The sequence below is a fragment of the Hylobates moloch genome, unplaced genomic scaffold (genome assembly GCF_009828535.3).
Source record: "Hylobates moloch isolate HMO894 unplaced genomic scaffold, HMol_V3 SCAFFOLD_1, whole genome shotgun sequence".
NCBI classification, from domain to species: Eukaryota; Metazoa; Chordata; class Mammalia; order Primates; family Hylobatidae; genus Hylobates; species Hylobates moloch.
In genome coordinates, this window is record NW_026652276.1 from 83,608,542 (window position 1) to 83,626,697 (window position 18,156).

An 18,156-nucleotide genomic window follows, 5' to 3' on the forward strand; every position below is an offset into this window, starting at 1 on the left:
GTTTTAAAGGTTTAAGATAACATGCCAAGAACCTCTCTCAAACCCTTAGCGTGCTGAAGTCCTCCTAAGCACCTCCTTCCCCTATCTCCTGCCTCACCCCTCAGGAGTCCCAGGTTTCTACAAAATTCACCATTCCCAAACACACCACTCAACTTTACACCTTTGCTCTTTCTCTTCCCTCAACCTGAAACCCCCTCTCTCACTCTGGAAATTAGTCATCCTCCAGGTACAGCTCAAATATCACCTGCATGTCCACGCCACCCCCCACGGAATCTTGCCAGCCCTTTCTCTGTGCTCAGAACACCCAGTTGGCCTCTGAATTGCAGCACTGGCTTCATTCTGCCTGAGCTCCCCTCCTACCAGTCTCTCCAGGGCTGGTCTTCCCTGGAATCACCCACCACCCTCCTCTCTCACTCTCATCACAAGCAGAAGCAGATGCTTCATGCACGCTTGCTCACTGAAAGATTCCAACAAGGAGCTCCTGTGACTGACCCAGAGCCTATCTCCCTGGGAAATGTCCTTTTCACTGCTACACATGTCCTGGAGAACTTTCGTTTTCAACGGTGCTGTCCATGTTCAAACACACCACCAACTAGGCTCCTGCCCAAGTCAATCCTGCCGGGCTTCACTGCCAGAAAGAACGGGATCATGTGCAGTCATGTTTGGGCCAAAAAAACCACCTTGGCAGGGCACCAGGGTGCTAATAGGTTTGTGCATGCCGAGGCTGGGTGGAGGCCTCTCCTCCTCCTAAGTCTGTTTAATGAGGAGCTCCAGAAGACCTGCTGCCTTCCCCACCAGGACTTCAAAGATGAGAACGGAGAATAGGAGCTTTTCTCTGGAAGGAAATCAGGGAGTAATACGGGGGATGGGTTCAGCCTTTCCCTGACTTCAGGATCAGCTGAGATCTCATTTGAGCCAAGTGCAGAGGAGAACCCTACATGAACCAGGTGGTCACCCCCATGTCAAATGCCTAATGTTTCCTCAAAAAAAAGCCTCAACTCGAACATGGGGTAGGGTTCCAAGATGGCCGAATAGGAACAGCTCCAGTCTGCAGCCCCCAGCGTGACTGACACAGAAGACGGGTGATTTCTGCATTTCCAACTGAGGTGCCTGGTTCATCTCATTGGGACTGGGTGGACAGTGGATGCAGCCCACAGAGGGCGAGCCAAAGCAGGGCGGGGCATCACCTCACCCAGGAAGTACAAGGGGTCAGGGAATTCCCTTTCCTAGCCGAGGGAAGCCATGACAGACTGTACCTGGAAAATCGGGACACTCCCACCCTAATACTGCACTTTTCCAACTGTCTTAGCAAACGGCACACCAGGAGATTATATCCTGCGCCTGGCTTAGCAGGTCCCACTCCCACAGAGCCTTGCTCACTGCTAGCACAGCAGTCTGAGATCAAGCTGCAAGGGGTGAGAGCCTAGCTGGGGGAGGGGCATCCACCATTGCTGAGGCTTGAGTAGGTAAACAAAGCAGCCGGGAAGCTAGAACTGGGTGGAGCCCACCGCAGCTCAAGGAGGCCTGCCTGCCTCTGTAGACATCTCCTCTGGGGGCAGGGCACAGCTGAACAAAAGGCAGTAGAAACTTCTGCAGACTTAAACGTCCCTGTCTGACAGCTCTGAAGAGAGCAGTGGTTCTCCCAGTACAGTGTTTGAGCTCTGAGAATGGACAGACTGCCTCCTCAAGTGGGTCCCTGAGCCCCGTGTAGCCTAACTGGCAGACACCTCCCAGTAGGGGCCAACTGACACCTCATACAGCCAGGTGCTTCTCTGAGATGAAGCTTCCAGAAGAAGGATCAGGCAGCAATATTTGCTGTTCTTCAGCCTCTGCTGGTGATACCCAGGCAAACAGGGTCTGTAGTGAACCTCCAGCAAACTCCAACAGACCTGCAGCTGAGGGACATGACTCTTAGAAGGAAAACTAAAAAAACAGAAAGGAATAGCATCAGCATCAACAAAAAGGACATCCACACCAAAACCCCTTCTGTAGGTCACCATCATCAAAGACCGAAGGTAGATAAACCACACAGATGGTGAGAAACCAGAGCAGAAAAGCTGAAAATTCTAAAAACCAGAATGCCTCTTCTCCTCCAAAGGAATGCAGCTCCTTGCCAGAAATGGAAAAAAGCTGGATGGAGAATGACTTTGACGAGCTGACAGAAGTAGGCTTCAGAAAGTCAGTAATAACAAACTTCTCCAAGCTAAAGGAGGATGTTCAAACCCATTGCAAGGAAGCTAAAAACCTTGAAAAAAGATTAGATAAATGGCTAACTAGAATAACCAGTATAGAGAAGACCTTAAATGACCTGATGGAGCTGAAAATCATGGCACGAGAACTACATGACACATGCACAAGCTTCAGTAGCCAATTTGATCCAGTGGAAGAAAGGGTATCAGTGATTAAAGATCAAATGAATGAAATGAAGCGAGAAGAGAAGTTTAGAGAAAGAAGAGTAAAAAGAAATGAACAAAGCCTCCAAGAAATATGGAACTATGTGAAAAGACCAAATCTACGTTTGATTGGTACATCTGAAAGTGACGGGGAGAACGTAACCAAGCTGAAAAACACTCTTCAGGATATTATCCAGGAGAACTTCCCCAACCTAGCAAGGCACGCCAACATTCAAATTCAGGAAATACAGAGAACACCACAAAGATATTCCTTGAGAAGAACAACCCCAAGGCTCAAAATAAAGGGATGGAGGAAGATCTACCAAGCAAATGGAAAGCAAAAAAAAAGCAGGGGTTGCAATCCTAGTCTCTGATAAAACAGACTTTAAACCAACAGAGATCAAAAGAGACAAAGAAGGCCATTACATAATGGTAAAGGGATCAATACAACAAGAAGAGCTAACTATCCAAAATATATATGCACCCAATACAGGAGCACCCAGATTCATAAAGCAAGTCCTTAGAGACCTACAAAGAGATTTAGACTCCCACACAATAATAATGGGAGACTTTAACACCCTACTGTCAATATTAGACAGAACAATGAGACAGAAGGTTAACAAGGATGTCCAGGACTTGAACTCAGCTCTGCACCAAGCAGACCTAATAGACATCTACAGAACTCTCCACCCCAAATCAACAGAATATACATTCTTCTCAGCACCACATCACACTTATTCCAAAATTGACCACATAGCCAGAAATAAAACACTCCTCAGAAGATGTAAAAGAACAGAAATCACAACAAACTGTCTCTCAGACCACAGTGCAATCAAATTAGAACTCAGGACTAAGAAACTCACTCAAAACCGCACAACTACATGGAAACTAAACAACCTGCTCCTGAATGAGTACTGGGTAAATACCAAAATGAAGGCAGAAATAAAGATGTTTTTTGAAACCACTGAGAACAAAGACACAACATACCAGAATCTCTGGGACACATTTAGAGCAGTGTGTAGAGGGAAATTTATAGCACTAAATGCCCACAAGAGAAAGCAGGAAAGATCTATAATCGACACCCTAACATCACAATTAAAAGAACTAGAGTAGCAAGAGCAAACACATTCCAAAGCTAGCAGAAGGCAAGAAATAACTAAGATCAGAGCAGAACTGAAGGAAATAGAGACACAAAAAACCCTTCAAAAAATAATAATAATAATGAATCCAGGAGATGTTTTTTGAAAAGATCAATGAAATTGATAGACCGCTAGCAAGACTAATAAAGAAGAAAAAAGAAGAATCAAATAGATGCAATAAAAAATGATAGAGGGGATATCACCAATGATCCCACAGAAATACAAACTACCATCAGAGAATATTATAAACACCTCTATGCAAATAAACTAGAAAATCTAGAAGAAATGGGTAAGTTCCTGGATACATACACCCACCCAAGACTAAACCAGGAAGAAGTTGAGTCCCTGAATAGACCAATAACAGGCTCTGAAATTGAGGCAATAATTAATAGCCTACTAACCAAAAAAAGTCCAGGACCAGACGGATTCACAGCCAAATTCTACCAGAGGTACAAAGAGGAGCTGGTACCATTCCTTCTGAAACTATTCCAATCAATAGAAAAAGAGGGAATCCTCCCTAACTCATTTTATAAGGCCAGCATCATCCTGATACCAAAGCCTGACAGAGACACAACAAAAAGAGAATTTTAGACCAATATCCCTGATGAACATCAATGCAAAAATCCTCAATGAAATACTGGCAAACTGAATCCAGCAGCACATCAAAAAGCTTATCCACCATGATCAAGTGGACTTCATCCCTGGGATGCAAGGCTGGTTCAACATAGGCAAATCAGTAAATGTAATCCATCATGTAAACAGAACCAAAGACAAAAACCACATGATTATCTCAATAGATGCAGAAAAGGCCTTCAACAAAATTCAACAGCCCTTCGTGCTAAAAACTCTCAATAAATTAGGTATTGATGGGACATATCTCAAAATAATAAAAGCTATTTATGACAAACTCCCAGTCAATATCATACTGAATGGGAAAAACTGGAAGCATTCCCTTTGAAAACTGGCACAAGACAGGGATGCCCTCTCTCACCACTCCTATTCAACATAGTGTTGGAAGTTCTGGCTAGGGCAATCAGACAGGAGAAAGAAATAAAGCGTATTTGATTAGGAAAACAGGAAGTCAAATTGTCCCTGTTTGCAGATGACATGATTGTATATTTAGAAAACCCCATCGTCTCAGCCCAAAATCTCTTTAAGCTGGTAAGCAACTTCACCAAAGTCTCAGGATACAAAATCAATATGCAAAAATCACAAGCATTCCTATAGCCAATAACAGACATAGAGAGCCAAATCATGAGTGAACTCCCATTCACAATTGCTACAAAGAGAATAAAATACCTAGGAATCCAACTTACAAGGGATGTGAAGGACCTCTTCAAGGAGAACTACAAACCACTGTTCAACGAAATAAAAGAGGACATAAACAAATGGAAGAACATTCCATGCTCATGGATAGGAAGAATCAGTATCATGAAAATGGCCATACTGCCCAAGGTAATTTATAGATTCAATGCCATCCCCATCAAGCTACCAATTACTTTCTTCACAGAATTGGAAAAAACTCCCTTAAAGTTCATATGGAACTAAAAAAGAGCCCGCATTGCCAAGGCAATCCTAAGCAAAAAGAACAAAGCTGGGGGCATCATGGTACCTGACTTCAAACTATACTACAAGGCTACGGTAACCAAAACAGCATGGTACTGGTACCAAAACAGAGAGATAGACCAATGTAACAGAACAGAGGCCTCAGAAATAACATCACACATCTACAGCCATCTGATCTTTGACAAACCTGACAAAAACAAGGAACAGGGAAAGGATTCCCTATTTAATAAATGGTGCTGGGAACACTGGCTAGCCATATGGAGAAAGCTGAAACTGGATCCCTTCCTTATACCTTATACAAAAATTAATTCAAGATGGATTAAAGACTTATATGTTAGACCTAAAACCATAAAAGCCCTAGAAGAAAACTTAGGCAATACCATTCAGGACATAGACATGGGCAAGGACTTCATGACTAAAACACCAAAAGCAATGGCAACAAAAGCCAAAATTGACAAATGGGATCTAATTAAACTAAAGAGCTTCTGCACAGCAAAAGAAACTACCATCAGAGTGAACAGGCAACCTACAGAATGGGAGAAAATTTTTGCAATCTACCCATCTGACAAAGAGCTAATACCCAGAATCTACAAAGAACTTAAACAAATGTTCAAGAAAAAATGAAACAACCCCATCAAAAAGTGGGCAAAGGAAATGAACAGACACTTCTCAAAAGAAGACATTTATGCAGCCAACAGACACATGAAAAAAGGCTCATCATCACTGGTCATCAGAGAAATGCAAATCAAAACCACAATGAGATACCATCTCACACCAGTTAGAATGGCGATCATTAAGAAGTCAGGAAACAACAGGTGCTGGAGAGGATGTGGAGAAACACAAACACTTTTACACTGTTGCTGGGACTGTAAACTAGTTCAACCATTGTGGAAGACAGTGTGGCGATTCCTCAAGGATCTAGAACTAGAAATACCATTTGACTCAGCCATCCCATTACTGGGTATATACTCAAAGGATTATAAATCATTCTACTATAAAGACACATGCACATGTATGTTTACTGCAGCACTATTCACAATAGCAAAGACTTGGAACCAACCCAAATGTCCATCAACGATAGACTGGATTAACAAAATGTGGCACATATACCCCATGGAATACTATGCAGCCATAAAAAAGGATGAGTTCATGTCCTTTGTAGGAACATGGATGAAGCTAGAAACCATCATTCTGAGCAAACTATCGCAAGGACAGAAAACCAAACACCACATGTTCTCACTCGTAGGTGGGAATTGAACAATGAGAACACTTGGACACAGGGCGGGGAACATCACACACCAGGGCCTGTCATGGGGCAGGAGGAGGGGGGAGGGATAGCATTAGGAGAGATACCTAATGTAAATGACGAGTTAATGGGTGCAGCAAACCAACACGGCACATGTATACATATGTAAGAAACCTGCACATTGTGCACACGTACCCTAGAACTTAAAGTATAATAATAATTTTTTTTTTAAGCCTCAACTCACGTTCAGCGACAGCTTGCAAATGCTGCAAGAGCTTCTAAGCACCCTAAGTTTTTCCTACATGAAGTTGCTGACCTCACTGGCATAGTATATAAGCATTCACTGCAGGAGAGCACCACCTGGTGAACAGTCGTAGCTCAAATACCTGAGGTTTCCCAGGATAGGCTCATAAAAGGGAGAGGGCCCTGGCAGCCAGGAAGGGAATCGTCTCCCAGCTGCTGCGTGTCCTTCAGCCAAGTCTCCTTTCATAAAGCACACCTCAGCAGAAAAGGCAGGCTTCTCATCTGTCCTAACCACAACTGACAGACAAGTATGAAAGAATACCCATCACAGCCCACAGCACGCCCGCTCTCACAGCATGCCCGCTCTCAGACCCTCTGTCCGGAGGACCCACAGATGCGTGTGCACCCTTAAAATTAAATCTAACAGGTCACGTACACATAGACATGCACTTTCTCTCTGGCCTCTTCCCCACCTACAGCAACCCATTTATAAAACTTCTGTAAGGGCAGCAGGGGAAAAGTCCTTCCTGAGTTTAAAGCTACAAAGGCACCACTATAAATTACAGAGTCGCAGAGATCTCAAGGGAGGCAGCTTCCTGAGAGGAGGAAGACTGTCCCTCCAGCCTGTTTTTGTGGTGATGAGATCACAGAGTTTAGATTCTGTATTTGGTCCTACATGGGTTTTAAGAGCCTTCTTTAGTAATTACAGAAAGGAAAAAGGAAGGTCAGTGAGACCAGAGAAACTGAGTGGTGTTTGAGAGGTTACGTACAACTACAGCCAGGTCACCTACCCGACTCAGGAAACTATGCCTTGAGATTTTTGTTGCTGTTGTTCTTCAGAATCAATTTTAGATTAGCAAAAAAATTATGAACTTTTACTGTTTTGGCATTCCTATGTTCAAACGCCTTTTTCAATGCACAACCCAGCATTTGGGCCCATGATAGTTTTGAAAAAATGAGCATTACACCCCGAAATATTCTCATGTAAAAGACGACAAAATATACTTATTGTGGGAATTTTTATGAAACCTAAAACACAGGAGGTTAGAGACTAGCTGAATGAGAATTTCAAATGCCCATCAATAGCTTTTTCTTTTCAGATCTAATTTCCCACTGACTCCTTCAAAAAAAAACTTCATAGAGAATTATTACAGTTTACCTCGTGGTCATCACTTTCTTGCAAGGATGAACAGACACACTTCAAAGTTGTTTATCCAATAGAAGTATTCATCAAAAAAATTTTTTTTCTCCCAAGTACCCTTCCATAGCCTAGCATTGGGCCTCCTCAGACCACAAGACAAAGGCTACTGTATGTGTTCATGGACCAAAGCATGTCTCCATCGATTCCATGTGACGGTCCAAATCCTCCAGCTGTAAAGGGTTCTGCAGCATTGAATACTGCTTTGACTACAATGTGAGGCCCAGAGAGGTTAAACAACGTGACGAAGGCCACTCAGGCAAAGCCAGCATCGGTGAGTTCGTGAGGACGTTCAAGTCACACTCAACCGCAGCACAGTGGAAACAATACCACAGAAATCCTAAAGCAAACAAAAGAAAGCTCTTCTTTCATTTTGAATGCTGCTGCTTAATAGAAAGCAGGCTTACATAACAGAGGAAGACGGGAGGAGGAGAACTTCGCGGGGATCTGTCCTACATTTGGGGCTTGAGTAGCAAAAGGCATTAAACATACCAATTTCCATCCCAAGTCTTTCAGCTTCCATTTCCATGAGACAGGTGTCCTGCTAGTACTGTTACACCTATCAACCACCCTGAGGCAGTTTTCCATCCCACAGCCCATGAGAATCTCCTAGGTAGCTTTAAAAATTCTGATGCCTAGAAGAAGTGAAACGGGATCTCTGGGGATAGGGCCCACTGGTGCTTTTCAAACCCAACCAGCTGATTTTAATGTGTAGCCAGGATTGAGAGTCACTACACCTGACCAACTCCCAGCTGTTTCTTTTGTCCTCCCGATGGGGTCAGGTGGGAAATATTTATGCCTCAAAAACAGGGGAGAGAGGGAAAAGCAAATGGACCAGGGAAGAGAGCTGAAGAAAGTTGGAGTGAATAATGATTTGCAGGTGATGATTGCTGGAGTGAGTGCAAGGTGTGGCCCAAGGGAGAAGGCAGGAGGAGGGACAGATTAGGCCATTCCCTAAGTGAGCCCTGCATGGAGTCCGGCTGCTTTGGCAGGTGGAGGCAGGGCCAAGAGGCAGCAATTCAAAGCTCATCTGTAAAGAATATTTCCATTAAGTGTTAACTATATGAGAAGTGATATGATGGTTTTCAGATGTGAGGAATTTACTGAACCACTGTATTTGCCACTATGATTTCACTCGTTTTTCTAATAGTCCTGATAGGGTTTTTGTTTTTTTACTGAGGATCCATATTTTCTTGCTCACCAAGTTTGACAAAGCACAACGCATTCAAGGATAACTACTTAGAGCCACGGTGCCTGAAGAACAGAGCTTTCCTTGGTATAAAACCAGCTGGCGCACATGCAGGTTGAATGTGACCTTGATTTCATGAGCATCATGATGTTTTGAGATGTGACAGAGGCTGCATAAGAAAGAACCTGGGCCGAAGCCTGCGGGAACACCGGCTCCATCTGAGGTGCTAATCCTGTTGTCACTCCCATGTCCCGTCATTCTTAGGGATACCTGCTTACTACCTGCTCTTCTGTAATAGAGGAGGGACAACCACCAGGCTGTTGAGTCTGGATGGCTTCCCCAATTTCTGTCTCTCATGGGAAGGAAATTCATCCGCTTTGCCTTACCCATCCTTTACCAATGTTTCCCAAAGTGTATCCCATCTGTACTAGAGCAACCTGGGCTGCTCCTGGGCACTTCCTCTCTCCCGCAGCCCATGGGCAATCACACCTGGAGCCCAAGAGACTGCGTTTTCATCAACCACACAACTCAACAGTCTGTGAACCAGTCATACATTTACGATTCTTCCTTTGAAATGAGTTCCTCAGTTGTGCTGCTACATCTGTCCCTAACCTCTGCCACTTCCTAACTGGTGATTCACAAATTCATCCATGGCCACTTACTTGAATCCCACTTGGATCCCACCCTCCCAACACCAAGCCCCTGACTTAAATCACTCTTCTCTGATCTCACACAAGATGCAAAACCACTACTTTTAATGGGGAGTTTCAGGTCTGTTTGTTCTCTCTCCCAACCACAGACTAGGCTTCTTGATGACAGGGTCCGTGGCATCCCACTGAACCTTTTGCAGGGCTCAGTATATTTGGCTGTACGAACAATGGCTGACGGACCAGTCAAGGCTTGCTCAGCCCTGGGTCTTCCTCCATTCAGCTTCTTCTCATTTTCCCTGAGAAAACTTTCATTCTTTCCGTAACAAAATTGATTCAGGCAAGAGTAGGAGGAAAAAAGGGGGAGGCCTATCAAAGACAGAAGTCATATTCTGCAACCTCAACTTATCCAGAAAACACCAGGAACCAAGATGCAAATAAGTCTTCAAAGCTGCCAAAATCTGGGGCTCAGTTCATGCACAATGCAGAAGGGAACCTCCTAACCCCCACACCATCCCCCAACACCTCTTCACAGGCTCTCCCTCAGGGCCCTCCCACTGTCTTTCAGATTCAATTCTAACAGGAGAGAATATGTGGTTTCCCAGACCGTTGTAAGTTAAGAGAATGGAGGGACAGTGTTAGATGTGGGCACAATGACAGCCCTGAGAAGCTGCGACTGACATGAGAGAATTTGTAAAATTCAAAACAGTAGATTACAGACTGTTATATTTTAACAGCCTTTCAATCCCCAAATGCATGCAAGGACACCAAAAAAAAGCATTTAAAAGCAGCACAATTCTTGGCTCTGAAAGGTGATCCTGGGCACAAAGAAAAGGTTACTTTGCTCACAGTGTATCTAATGCCACTATATCCAGGAGAGATGTCCACATGGCTAACCTCAGTCCCCAAGACCCAAATGTCCTCAAAAATAGGAATGGGGACTGTATCCAACTGCAATGTGCTGTCTCTGTGTGGTCTCTAACACCAACAGAAACCAGGACAGGCTTTCTCAAAAGCACTGCCATTCTGATCTGGAATCTTCCATCTGAGTACTCTCCCATTCATTATTCTCATCTATCTTTTCTTATGGTATCTGTGAGTAAAGCTCCTCACCAGATTATAAACTTCTTTGAGCAGATGGACTATGCCTTTGTATTGATGACATGCCCCCTATATCCTCCTAAGTCACCAATGAAGCCTTCTGAATCTTTGCCAGTTCAATCTGCCCAGATACCCCAGGGCCATATGACCTTAGGGAAGAAGGTATTTGAATGAGAGTGTTTTTAAACAGCCTAAGCGTTTCTGTAGTCTCTAAAGGTATTAAGTTTCCAACTTTCTTAAAGATGATAAAATTGGTTTAAATGTTAGGATTCTGTGATCAGTAAGGCAGGCTTCAGTTGACTTTGGAATCTAATCTGTATGACATACAGAGCCAAGGAATAAATTCTGTACTGTTATGCATGTGCATGTGAACCACAGACGCTAGGGTGAGTTTTCCCTTGCTCTAAAGCAACCTCACCTCACATATCTTTAATCATTCATCTACTCAGAATGGATTACTGGGTGACTTCATATTTATTTCTTTTTTCCAAAGCTCAGCTTTCTGATTTATATACTTATTTCTCGATAAGTAATAGCACTCGAAAGCACCAATTTGCCTCAGGCTTGGTAAAGAGTACTTTCATGAATTTAACTGACAGTTCTGTAATATACGGTTATAATTTACCCTTGGGAAAAATTGAGGAATTTGTTTTGTCTAAATTGAATTTAAAACTACATCCACTTCCAGATTCACATAAGTAATTCTCAGTTTTCAAGCTCATCATTGAATATGTACCTTACACCCTAAGACCCATTCACTTGCAAGCAGGCTGAAATGACCTACCAGGACACTAAAAACCTCTCTATTTAGTTTTAGGCTGTCAGGACATCCAGGCCTGGGCTGTTGTTTTCAGTGTCCACGGCCCGTCCTTCCCCACAGCTGAAGCCTCTTAACCCTCGCCCCCACACTCCCCTTGCTGGCTCAACCCAGCGGGAATTTCTAAGATAGAGATTTAAATAGCTCTGGCTAAGTTGCTCTTGCTGCTTAACAGGCAGGCCCTGACCTTGTATCTAGTAACTTGGCTTTCTTGCTCCTGCATTCCACAGGCCTAAATCACCCTCTAGCTCAGTTCTCATAAGGAGCCTGAGACCCTCTCTGGATAATCTGCTGCTAACTCCTCAGGGGCCGAGGAGCTGCCTTGCTCTTGGCAATCTTCCAGGGGACTAGAGGTCACTCTGCATCCATATGGCCAGAGAAGGTCTGGGGACATGGGTGCCTGTGTCAGGCTACTCATATACCCTGAGCCACCAGCCCTGAAGACCTCAGCCCTTTCCTCCTGACACCTGGACTCCCTCCCAGCTGCAGTGGCTGGATCTGCTGCCCGCAACTCTGAGATGGGGGTTTCAAGCCCAGTGCCTCAGGACTCATTAGGAAATGACTCATCACAAAAAGCTGAGGGTCCTCTGGCCAGAACACAAGTCACGAGATCTTGATCTTAGCTGTCAAAAAATGTCAAAAACAAAACCCCAACAACAAACTGAGAAAACAGGATCTCTCTTTTCCTGGAGAATTCAACACCCCCATGTTGGCTTTGAGTATGCTGAAGCCACTGAATCCTCTTTTACTAGTTCTAAGGAGAAAACTGAGGAAAATCAGAGAAATGGCTACAACTGTGTCTTCTCTGAATAGAGGAGAATCAGAGAGCTTCTTATCAACCACTTCAAAGCTAACATCCATGGTTACTGAAATTACAACTATGAAATAACTTCTGTCCTAGGAAATCAAGTCATCTTCTAAAAGAAAGCTAAACGTGTATGTGCATTTTTATCAATATCCTTTAAAAATCCAGACAACCTTAAAAACCCTAGCTGGTTAAACTGTACTACACTTTAGAATAACACAAAAAAGAGCAACCTTCCTTTTCTGGTCAAAGATTATTTTTGTAATACCTATTAATTCCTACAAAATTCTAGCATTTTTTGCTTTCTACCACCATTCCGTAGAAAGACATTCCCCCCTTGGCTTTGTATCTTTGCTTTTTGATCTTGTTAACAATCCAGAAAATTCCAACCTTGCAATTTTTTTTTTCACCCCTGGGAAGGAATAACACACAGTCACTTAAAAACCAAAAGCAGTGTCAACACTTCCTCGGTGACACAGCTGCTGTGAGTGACTAGTGAATAAAAGAGTTTTTGTGGGGAAATGTTGACTTCTCTCCAAAATAATTCTCAGTGTTATTGAAGATATGATCAAAAATAGTAAAGAGGCCTGGTACAGTGGCTCACACCTACAATCCCAGCACTTTGGGAGGTCAAAGCAGGAGGATTGCTTGAGAACAGGAGTTCAGGAGTTCAAGACTAGCCTGGACAAGATGGCAAGACCCCATATCGCTATGTTAAAAATATAGGCATGGTGGCACATACGTGTAGACCTAGCTACTTGGGAGGCTGTGGCAGGAGGATCACTTGAGACTAGGAGTTCAAAACTAGCCGGGGCAAAACAACTTATCTCTACACAAAATTTTTAAAATTAACTAGGTGTGGTGGCATGCACCTATAGTCTTAGCTACTGAGAAGACTGACGTGGGAGGACTGCTTGAGCCCAGGAGTCCAAGATTATAGTGAACTATGATTGTGCCACTGCACTCCGGCCTGGTGGACAGAGCAAGACTGTCTCTAAAAAATAATTATAAGGCATTAGTTAAGCAAGAAATCCTAAGTACTTATGATAAACCACAGTGAAAATACTCAAACTATATGGACACTTGGTTTCAAAAGAGGGTGCCCAGACAGGAAAGAACCCACTCTGTATGCCATGCATTACATGGAACAATGCACATGTTCCATATTACAAACCTTCACTTAAAAAGTGAGGCATACGATCCAACAATCTCATTTCTGGGTATTTATCCAAAAGAATTGAAGTCAGGATCCTAAAGAGCTATTTGCACTCCCATGTTCATTGCAGCATTATTCACGATAATCAAAGTGTAGAAGCATCCTAAATATTCACTAACAGATGAATGGATAAACAAAATGTGATATATACACACAATGGATTATTCAGCCATAAAAAAAGGAAATCCTGATACATGCTACAACATGAATGAAACTTGAAGACATTATGCAAGAGAAATAAAACAGTCACAGGAGGACAAACAGCACACGATTCCACTCTTACGAGGTATATAAAGTAGTCAAACTCAGCCAGGCACTGTGACTCACACCTGTAATCCCAAAACTTTGGGAGGCTGACTTGGGAGGACCACTTGAGGCCATGAGTTCCAGACCAGCCTGGGCAACACAGCAAGCTCCTCATCTCTACAAAAAAATCTATAAATTAGCTGTGTATAGCAGCACATGCCTGTAGTCTCAGCTGCTTGAAAGGATCACTTGAGCACAGGAGTTTGAACCTACAAGTGAGCTACAATCAAGCCACTGCACTTTAGACTGGGCAACAGAGTGAGAGACCCTATCTCAACAATAATAATAATAATTAATTAATAATCAAACTGATAGAAGCAGAGCAGAATGGTGAATGCCAGGAGCTTGGAGAGAGAGGAAAATGGAGAATTGTTCAAAGAATATAAAGTTTCAGTCACAGAGGATGAAATACTTCTAGAAATCTGCTGTATAACATTGTGCTTATAAGTTAACAACACTGTACACTATAAAATTTTGTTAGAAGTTAGATCTCATGTGTTTTGTAACCACAATTTTTTTAAATATGAGGATACAAACTCAAGGATTCAGATTATATTAGCTTCAAAGTTCTTGTCCTTTCTACTGTTTCATTTTGTCCACACACAAGAGAAGTAGAAACAGTAAAGATTAGGCCTGACATGATGGCTCACAACAGTAATCCCAGCACTTTGGGAGGCCAAGGTGGGCGAATCACTTGAGGTCAGAAATTCGAGACCAGCTTGGCCAACATGGTAAACCCCGTCTCTACTAAAAACACAAAAATTAGCCAAGTGTGGTGGTGTGTGCCTACAATCCCAGCTACTTGAGATGCTAAGGCAGGAGAATCCCTGGAATCTAGAAGGTGGAGGTTGCAGTGAGGTGAGATTGCACCATTGCACTCCAGCCTAGGCAACAAGAGTGAGACTCCGTATCAAGAAAAAAAAAATTAGCATATACTATGGCTTGAATGTGTCCCCCAACTTTCATGTGTTGGCAACGTAATCCCCAAATTCATATGTGGAGTGGAGGTGGGGCCTTTGGGAGGAAATAAGGATGAGATGAGGTCATCGGGACGGGGCTCCCATGATAGTACTGGGGGCTTGAAAAAAGAGGAGGAGAGACTTGAGCTGACATGCACACTCTTGCCCTCTCGCTGTGTGATACCTTCTACCACGTTATGAGGCAGGAAGAAGACCCCCATTTGAAGCTAAGCAGATGCCAGCACCATGCTCCTGGACTTCATAGCCTCCAGAACTGTGAGAAATAATTTTCCCTTTTTTATAAATTATCCAGAAGGTGGCATTCAGTTATAGCAAGAGACAGACTAAGACCAAAAATTGGTACCAAGAATGGGGTCATTGCTATACCAGATAGCTGAAAACGTGGAAGTGGCTTTGAAACTGGGCAATGAGTAGAGGCTGGAAGGGTTTGAGGGAGCAAGCTAGAAAAAGCCTGTAATTGCTATAAGTGGAGCATTAGGGGAGATTCTGATGAGGGTTCAGAAGATGAGAGCTAGGGGAAAGTCTGAATCTTCTTCAAGATTTGCTTAAGTGGTGGTGGTCAAAATGTTGGTAGAAATTTGAACAGTAAAGGCCATTCCGACAAGGTCTCAGACGGAAATGAGGAACAAAGTATTGGAAACTAAAGGCTATCCTTGTCACATTGTGTGACAATGTGTTGAGCTTGGCTAAATTGTGTCCATGTCCTAGGTCTTTGTGAAATGCAGAGCTTGAGGGCAATAAACTAAAATATTTGGCAGAAGAAATATTTAAGCAGCAAAGCATTCAGGATATTGCATGGTTACTTTTGACTGCATTCAGTGATATGTGAGAGCAAAGAAATGACTTAAAGACAAAATGTATAATTAAAAGGAAAACAGAATGGGAAGACTTCAAAACTCTGCAGCCTGGCCACATAAAGAGTGAAAAAGACGCTTCCCTCAGCAGCACATATACTAAAACTGGACTGATACAGAGAAGATTAGCATGGTCCCTGCACAAGGATGACACACAAATTCATGAAGCATTCCATGTTAAAAAAAAAAAAAAAAAGAGTGAAAAAGTGTGTTTAGGAGAGGAAACCAAGGCTGTGGCTAGGTGATCATTTGTTAAGGAGATTACTATTGATAGATGATATTATCAAGAGAATAGGAAAAAGACCCCTGCCATTTCAGAGATCTTTGAGGCTGTCCCTCCCATCCCTGGCCCAGAGCTCTAGAAAGGCGGAATGGTTTCAGGAGAATAACCCAGGCACCCTTCATGGGTTTGCTGCCCAGGGTCCCCTTGGGTCTCTGTTTTCTGCATCCCAGTGCAGCACTCCTCAGCCACCCCAGCTGTGGCTCAAGCGACCCCAAGTGCAGCTCAACCCAGCACTCCAGAAGGTACAAGCAGCAAGGACTGGCAGCATGTACCAGGCTCAGGATACTCTGAGCCACTTTAGGACTCTACAGAGAGTCCCTACCAGCAAGAAGGCCCTACCAGCAAGAAGGCCCTACCAGCAAGAAGGCCCTCCCAGATGCAGCCTCAAGACACTGGACTTCATAGTCTCCAGAACTGTAAGAAATAAATTTTCTTTATAAATTGCTGATTCTCGGGGATTCAGTTATAGCAATGGAAAACAGCACATAATTAAAGGCTAGAGTGCAGGGTAGGAGAAATGGAAACGAAGAGGAAGCCAAAGAAGCTGAGGTCATCGAGGAAAGCCTAAAAAAAAAAGGGCAACATAGGCCCAACCCTGAAGTATCAGCTGAGGCTGCAGGGACTGCTACAAGCATCTGAGTAAGGACACTGAGCTGGTCCACGCCAAGAAGGCATGCTAGGCAACAGCTTTTAAAGGCCGAGGAGGACATGAACTAAACACTAGAAGCTAAAAACTGAAGCAAGGCCAGACGCACTGGCTCACACCTGTAATCCCAGCACTTTGGGAAGCCAAGACAGGAGGACTGCTTGAGGCCAGGTGTTCAAGACTATGCTGGGCAACAACAGCAACACACTATCTCTACAAAAAATTTAAAAATTAGCTAGGAATTATGGGTACCCCTGTAGTCCTAGCCATCGGGAAGCTGAGGCAAGAGGATCACTTGAGCCCAGGACTGGAGGCTTCAGTGAGCTATGATCATGCCACTGCGCTCCAGCCTGGGCGATAGAGTGAGACCCTGTCTCTACAAACAATAAAAATATAAATAGCAAAAAACACTGAAGCAAAATCAAAGGAATTGGTTGGAGTTCCCTAAGCCATTTATAATCTAGCTCTCAGAATTTGAATGTTCACTGAATCCCTGAAAAGTCCTTGCTATATGACAAACAAGCAATCAAGAAAGTTTTAAGGCACAGCCCTCCATTGGGGCCAACCTGATTAGTTAAATGATCAGAAATAAGACCAAATAAATCGTATACCATTTCAAAGAAATAAATAAAAATATGGTATTATAGTAAAGCCCCATGTATCCAACATCCCTGAAAAACTTACTGTGCTAAAAAAAATGAATCCCTTAGATACTGAAACCTGTGTTAACAGGAAAAATCTATGTATGGACTAGGTATTGACGAGTATTAGAGAATTATCCTCATTTTGTTTTGTGTTAATGTCATGGGGGGATCTTTATTGAGTTACAGATACATACTATTTACAAAGGGAATTACATAATGTCTGGGATTTGCTTTAAATTGCTGGGGATAAAATATAGGTCAAAGGTTACAAGGTTGCAGTTATGCAGAATGAGTAAGTCTGGAGATCTAATGTACATATGAAGGCAATAGTTAATAACATTGTATTGCTTAGTGGTACTTTGTTAACAGAGTAGGTTTTAGGTACTCTTACCACAAGAAAAGAAAGAAAAGAAAAGGAAAAAAGAAGGAAGGAAGGAGAAAAGAAAGAAAGAGAGGAAAAGAAAGAGAGAAAGAGAAAGAAAGAAAAAGAAAGCAAGAAAGGAAGGTAATTATATGAGATAATGGGAATGTTAATTTTCCTGACCATAGTTATGACTTCACTATGTATATGTGTATCAATAAGTACAGTCATAGGTGGCTTAATGATGGGGATAGAGGATGGAAGGTGGGGGATTCAGCATCAGCATTGCTGTGCGAATGTAACAGAGTGTACTTACACAAATCCACAAGCCTGGGCTATATGCTAGAGCCTATTGCTCCTAGGCTACAAACCAGAACAGCATGTTACTGTCCTGAATATTGTAGGCAAATGTAGCACAATGGGAAGCATTTGTGTTATCTAAACATAGAAAAGGCACAGTAAAAATATAATCTAAATATGATCTAAAAGATTTTTTTTTTTGAGATGAAGTCTTGTTCTGTC

General features: G+C 43.0%; 1 protein-coding gene and 1 non-coding gene across 7 annotated transcripts in view; one reads left to right on the forward strand and one right to left on the reverse strand.

Annotated features, from left to right (window-relative positions):
* The window catches only part of TANC1 (tetratricopeptide repeat, ankyrin repeat and coiled-coil containing 1), a 264,732-nt gene that overhangs the window by 189,820 nt on the left and 56,756 nt on the right, over nt 1-18,156 (reverse strand). The window lies entirely within an intron of this gene.
* LOC116809792 (U6 spliceosomal RNA) lies at nt 15,776-15,882 on the forward strand. The gene has a single exon (XR_004369977.1). It is a non-coding gene; the product is annotated as a U6 spliceosomal RNA (small nuclear RNA).